Below are 6120 nucleotides of genomic sequence, written 5' to 3' on the forward strand. Positions count from 1 at the left end.
TGATAAAACGGCTTATATATATATTAGTGCTGGGCAGCGATTAAAATTTTTAATCACAATTAATCGACTGGATTTCTGCGATTAATCACATAGGTATGGGTGGGGGGGGGGGGGGGTGCCGGCATCAACAGCGTGTATTGCCTTAAAGTGATATTTCAGACTTGAAGTACTCCGGTGATAAAAAAAAAAATAATTCCACATTGCAGTGCTTCCAAACAACTGTGTCCTTCTCAACCCCACCATCTGAAGACATTTAAAATGAAAATGTCCATGTAAAAGACCGGTAATTTTCTCCATGTTTATGTCCACACCAGTGTATTTCCGCTTGTGAGTGACTGACAGGAGTCTTAAGCCCACTAATAAGTACTAATACTAATAAGCTCAATAATATGTGATGTTCAGTTGTTCAAAGTAAACAAAGGGGGCCCTGAAGTGGTTGGAATAAGTGTCACTAACGTATGTTTTGTCCTTGTGGTGTTCCCGTAGTCAGTTCAGACATAAGAAGGAACTAACAGAGACGTTTCTTTCACTCTGTTTGTATGGCCCGACAAACGTTTGCCTGTAAGTATTTTATGTTCAGTTGTTGTAAGAATGAATAGTATCAAATACCTCTGATGTGAACCTTTGTTGCTGGATAAAAAGACGTGAATCTTAAATTAATCTGTAATTGCTAATTGTTAGTGTGTCTATGGATTTTCCCATTCAAGTTAGCATCAAGCTAGCGGTCTTTTTCACATTAATTTCAATGTATAATGCCATGTAAATGTACTAAGGCAATGAACAGAACTGAGACATATTTTGCATATATGTTGCAGTTTTACAGTGAGTCTCAAGTAAAAGATTTGGAGAGAAGTTTTGGGTGTCTGTCTTTCCTTAGGAAACCTGTTGTCTATCTGCCGAGCTAATCGCTACACGCACACAAGCAGGGGCAGAAGAATAGGAGTTAGAATAAAACGGCATTAACATGAGATAAAAAAAAATTGTCAGCGTTAACGCGGTAATAACATGTTAATTTGCCCAGACCTAAATATATATATATATATATATATATATATATATATATATATATATATATATATATATATATATATATATATATATATATACAGTACAGGCCAAAAGTTTGGACACACCTTCTCATTCTTCGCATTTTCTTTATTTTCATGACTATTTACATTGTAGATTCTCACTGAAGGCATCAAAACTATGAATGAACACATGTGGAATTATGTACTTAACAAAAAAGTGTGAAATAACTGAAAACATCTCTTATATTCTAGTTTCTTCAAAGTAGCCACCCTTTGCTCTGATGACTGCCTTGCACACTCTTGGCATTCTCTTGATGAGCATCAAGAGGTAGTCACCTGAAATGGTTTCCACTTCATAGCTGTGCCTTGTCAGGGTTACTTAGTGGAATTTCTTGCCTTATTGATGGGGTTGGGACCATCAGTTGTGTTGTGCAGAAGTCAGGTTGATGCACAGCTGACAGCCCTATTGGACAACTGTTAGAATGCATATTATGGCGAGAACCAATCAGCTAAGTAAGACAAACGAGTGGCCATCATTACTTTAAGAAATGAAGGTCAGTCAGTCTAGAAAATTTCAAAAACTTTGAATGTGTCCCCAAGTGCAGTCGCAAAAACCATCAAGCGCTCCAACGAATCTGGCTCACATGAGGACCGCCCCAGGAAAGGAAGACCAAGAGTCACCTCTGATGCTGAAGATAAGTTCATCTGAGTCACCAGCCTCAGAAATCGCAAATTAACAGCAGCTCAGATTAGAGACCAGATGAATACCACACAGAGCTCTAGCAGCAGACACATCTCTACAACAACTGTTAAGAGGAGACTGCGTGAATCAGGCCTTCATGGTCAAACAGCTGCTAGGAAACCACTGCTCAGGAGAGGCAACAAACACAAGAGATTTATTTGGGCCAAGAAACCCAAGGAATGGACATTAGACCAGTGGAAATCTGTGCTTTGGTCTGTTGAGTCCAAATTTGAGATCTTTGGATCCAACCGCCGTGTCTTTGTGCGACGCAGAAAAGGTGAACGGATGGATGCTACATGTCTGGTTCCCACCGTGAAGCATGGAGGGGGAGGTGTGATGGTGTGGGGGTGCTTTGCTGGTGACGCTGTTGGGGATTTATTCAAGATTGAAGGCAACCTGAATCAGCATGGCTACCACAGCATCCTGAAGTGACATGCCATTCCATCCGGTTTGCGTTTAGTTGGACCATCATTTATGTTTCAACAGGACAATGACCCCAAACACACCTCCAGGCTGTGTGAGGGATATTTGACCAAGAAGGAGAGTGATGGAGTGCTGCGCCAGATGACCTGGCCTCCACAGTCACCGGACCTGAACCCAATCGAGATGGTTTGGGGTGAGCTGGACCGCAGAGTGAAGGCAAAAGGACCAACAAATGCTAAGCATCTCTGGGAACTTCTTCAAGACTGTTAGGAAACCATTTCAGGTGACTACCTCTGGAAGCTCATCAAGAGAATGGCAAGAGTGTGCAAAGCAGTCATCAGAGCTAAGGGTGGCTACTTTGAAGAGACTAGAATATAAGAGATGTTTTCAGTTATTTCACACTTTTTTGTTAAGTACATAATTCCACATGTGTTCATTCATAGTTTTGATGCCTTCAGTGAGAATCTACAATGTAAATAGTCATGAAAATAAAGAAAATGCAAAGAATGAGAAGGTGTGTCCAAACTTTTGGCCTGTACTGTATATATATATATATATATATATACATATATATATATATATATATATATATATATATATATATATATTAGGTCTGGGCAAATTAACATGTTATTACCGCGTTACGCTGACAATTTTTTTTTATCTCATGTTAATGCCGTTTTATTCTAACTCCTATTCTTCTGCCCCTGCTTGTGTGCGTGTAGCGATTAGCTCGGCAGATAGACAACAGGTTAAAATTTGCCCAAAAATGGGCAAATGAATTCATTCACAGCATATTTTCTAACCTTTTAGTTTGTCAAAATAAGAAAAAAAAAAGTTCAGATGGACCATTTTAGACTCAGGGTTTAAAGAGTTAACTAGCATTTCATAAATTAAAGTGAAAAATTATGCAAAAAATCTGTACAGTATTAAGCTCCGTCAGATATTTTCATCTACTAAAAATATTGATGAAACTGTTTGCAGTTAGACAGACTGGACATTTTTATTAGGGTTGCTAAATGTTAGCTTTTCAAAAAACTTTAAGAAAAAATGATATTTTTAATGACTATGTTTATAACATTGTTTTGTTTTATATATAGGAGGGGAACATTTTTAGTGACGTCTGATGACATGTAGAAACAGATATGGTGATATTTCAGATGTTTATATGTTTTCACTACATTTCACTAAATGAAGTCAAAATGGCTGGGCTATCAAAGATAATATTATAAGACTTGAAATATTATGAATTGGCAATTTAGAACCAATCATTCATGTACAAATTCACTTTTTGTCAAGATTTATACTGTCCCAGAAAGTTTAGACATAACATAATCATGCAATAACACCAGAAATGGAAGCATTGCAGTGGCACAGAGTGATCGCATAAACAAGTGCATACATCTTGATGTTGTTCATTCATTCCATTTCTGTATTTTCAGCTCATAAATGTTAAATAACTGTTAACATTATCCACATGGTGAACAAACATAAATTTCCTTTGTATAAAAATATGAATAAAGCGAGTGAGTGTAATTAGCCTACACAAGTCACAAGTTTGTGTTTCCAGACATTTGATTGGCATATTCAGGTCACTATAGGTAAAATAAAAAAATGTAAATAGTGGGAATAAACTGAACATTTGAGAGAAAAATCTGATATTCTAATGGGTTTACCAATACATTATTTATCTAACAGGTCAATGACAAGGCAGCATGTTCATGCATGTAGGCGTGTAGACATGGTTAAGATGATCTGTTGTTCACACCAAGCACCAAAACGGGAAAGAAAGGTGATTTAACACTTAAACTCCTGCGACATTATTTAGTGAAACATGCTGCTGTGAATTTGCATCTGTTTCAGTGTCAGAAAAGCTGCTGTGAGTATGTGCTTGTGTTTCTTTTCTTCAGTGGTATTGTTTTACTGTGAGTTTTAGGGTCAAAACAGGGTGGAATAATAGACAAAGACTAAGAGGGGAAGTGAAGTTTGTCAGGCTTTTACTAAATAGGGCACTCAGAATGTACATCAGTAAGAGATTTAGGATATTGAACCTAAACTGTGACCTGGAACACACTGAACAACAATAAGTATTTGAATTTTGGCCCAGTCGTTGTTGTTTTGGAGCTCTTTTTTTTTTTTATATATCTGTCCAGCTGCTTTTTGGCACCTGGTTGAACTCCAAAAAGCAGTTACAAGGTCAAAACCTGGTAAAAACACAATAAATAAATAAATAAATAAAAAGGAAAACGGTGTAAAAAAAAAAAAAAAAAAAAAATTCAATCTCAAATTCTGTCTATTTTTATTGTGAGTCGGTCTCATTCACTGCTGTGTTTTGCCCCCCATTACACAAGCAACAGGGGATGGACTGAGCATGCTCACATGTCTATGGAAAGCACAAAGTCTATTCTCTCAGCATATTTTGAAAATTTTCCTGTTGAGCAAACGGTTGAATCTTTATTAATATTTAAAACAAATTATATATTCAGAACGCTCACCACAGACACACCAGGGGCTAAAGGATTAAATGACTTTTGTTTTGACATGGCTGTTGGTCTATTAATGTTATTTCAGAAATTGTGATTTTTGCACAAAACTATCTCTAGGGTTTATGGAGAATGTTACAAAAATATCCAGCGAGTGGCATTTCTCTGCTTTGTTGATGTTAGAGGTCAGAAGAAAATGGACAGACTGGTTGGAGCTGATAGAAAGGCAAAAGAACTCAGTAACCGCCGGTTACATCAGAGGTATGAGGTAGAACATCTGAAAACAAACATGTTGACCCTTGAAGCACTTGGGCAGCAGCATATACACACTCACTGGCCACTTTATTTTCTAAACCCAGTACTAGCAAGTTGTACCTAAAACACTGGCCAGTATACAGCAGGGGTGTCAAACTCATTTTCTTCCAGGGGCCACATTCAGCCCAATTTGATGTCAGGTGGGCAGAACCAGGAGAATCTTAGCATAATAACTTATAAATAAGGACAACTCCAAGTTTTTCTCTTTGTTTTGTTGCAATAAAAAAAACATGAAATTATGAAAATATTTCCATTTACTACCCTTTCACAAAAAAGATGTGAATAATCTGAAAAAAATGAAATCCCAAAATAAAAATGGCAATGGCTACTGCTACAGTACTGTGGCATGAAATATCACTTAGTCTGTTGCCACAGAGTCAATCAAACGTTAGCATTTGCACTAGAGCCAATCACAGATACTGTTACATGAACTCATTATCCTCCTTGTTGCCACAGTGCTGTGATGATATATGGCATATACTTCAGTGCATTCCTTTGTGCATTTTGCTGCCACAGTACTGTGGCAATTGAACAAAGAAACAACAAATTAGTGATATTATATAGTATATAAAAGGAATTGTTGTTCTAAATGCTATGTTGTTTTATGGTGTTCTTTGCTCTGTGCAGTCAGTGAGGCTAGAGAAGGTGGGTGGAGCTACATGTTAGCTGCAGCAGTGTGATGTGTGACTTGTCAGTTCTGTGTCAGCTCAGTGTATTGGGTGCTGTGCCACTCTGAACGTTGTCCCAGTGGCTGATTTATATCGGTGTTGGATTTACCTACTGATGCCCTTGGCCCTTGCTATCTGATTGCCTTGGTACTTTTCAAACACCAGGCCGGTTCCGTTGTGGGCAACAAGCATCCTGCCCCCTCAAATAAAAGTTTCCGAAGGTAGGGGAAAGGAAATTAGGTGCATGACAATGGGAGACATAGAGGAATTAGTAAAGTGTCTTCAGTTTCACTTTCACTGTATGGTGACCCCCTCCCCAAACCGGGCCCAGCGTCATCTGTTATTATTATTTGTGCATACTGTACATTTTATATTTTCTGTGGAGAGATGGAAATATAAAATACAGTTAATGCAAACACACCCGTTTGTACTCTTTTATTCCCTCATCCAATTAGAATCGA

Source organism: Sphaeramia orbicularis, chromosome 2 (assembly GCF_902148855.1).
Source record: "Sphaeramia orbicularis chromosome 2, fSphaOr1.1, whole genome shotgun sequence".
Lineage (NCBI taxonomy): Eukaryota > Metazoa > Chordata > Actinopteri > Kurtiformes > Apogonidae > Sphaeramia > Sphaeramia orbicularis.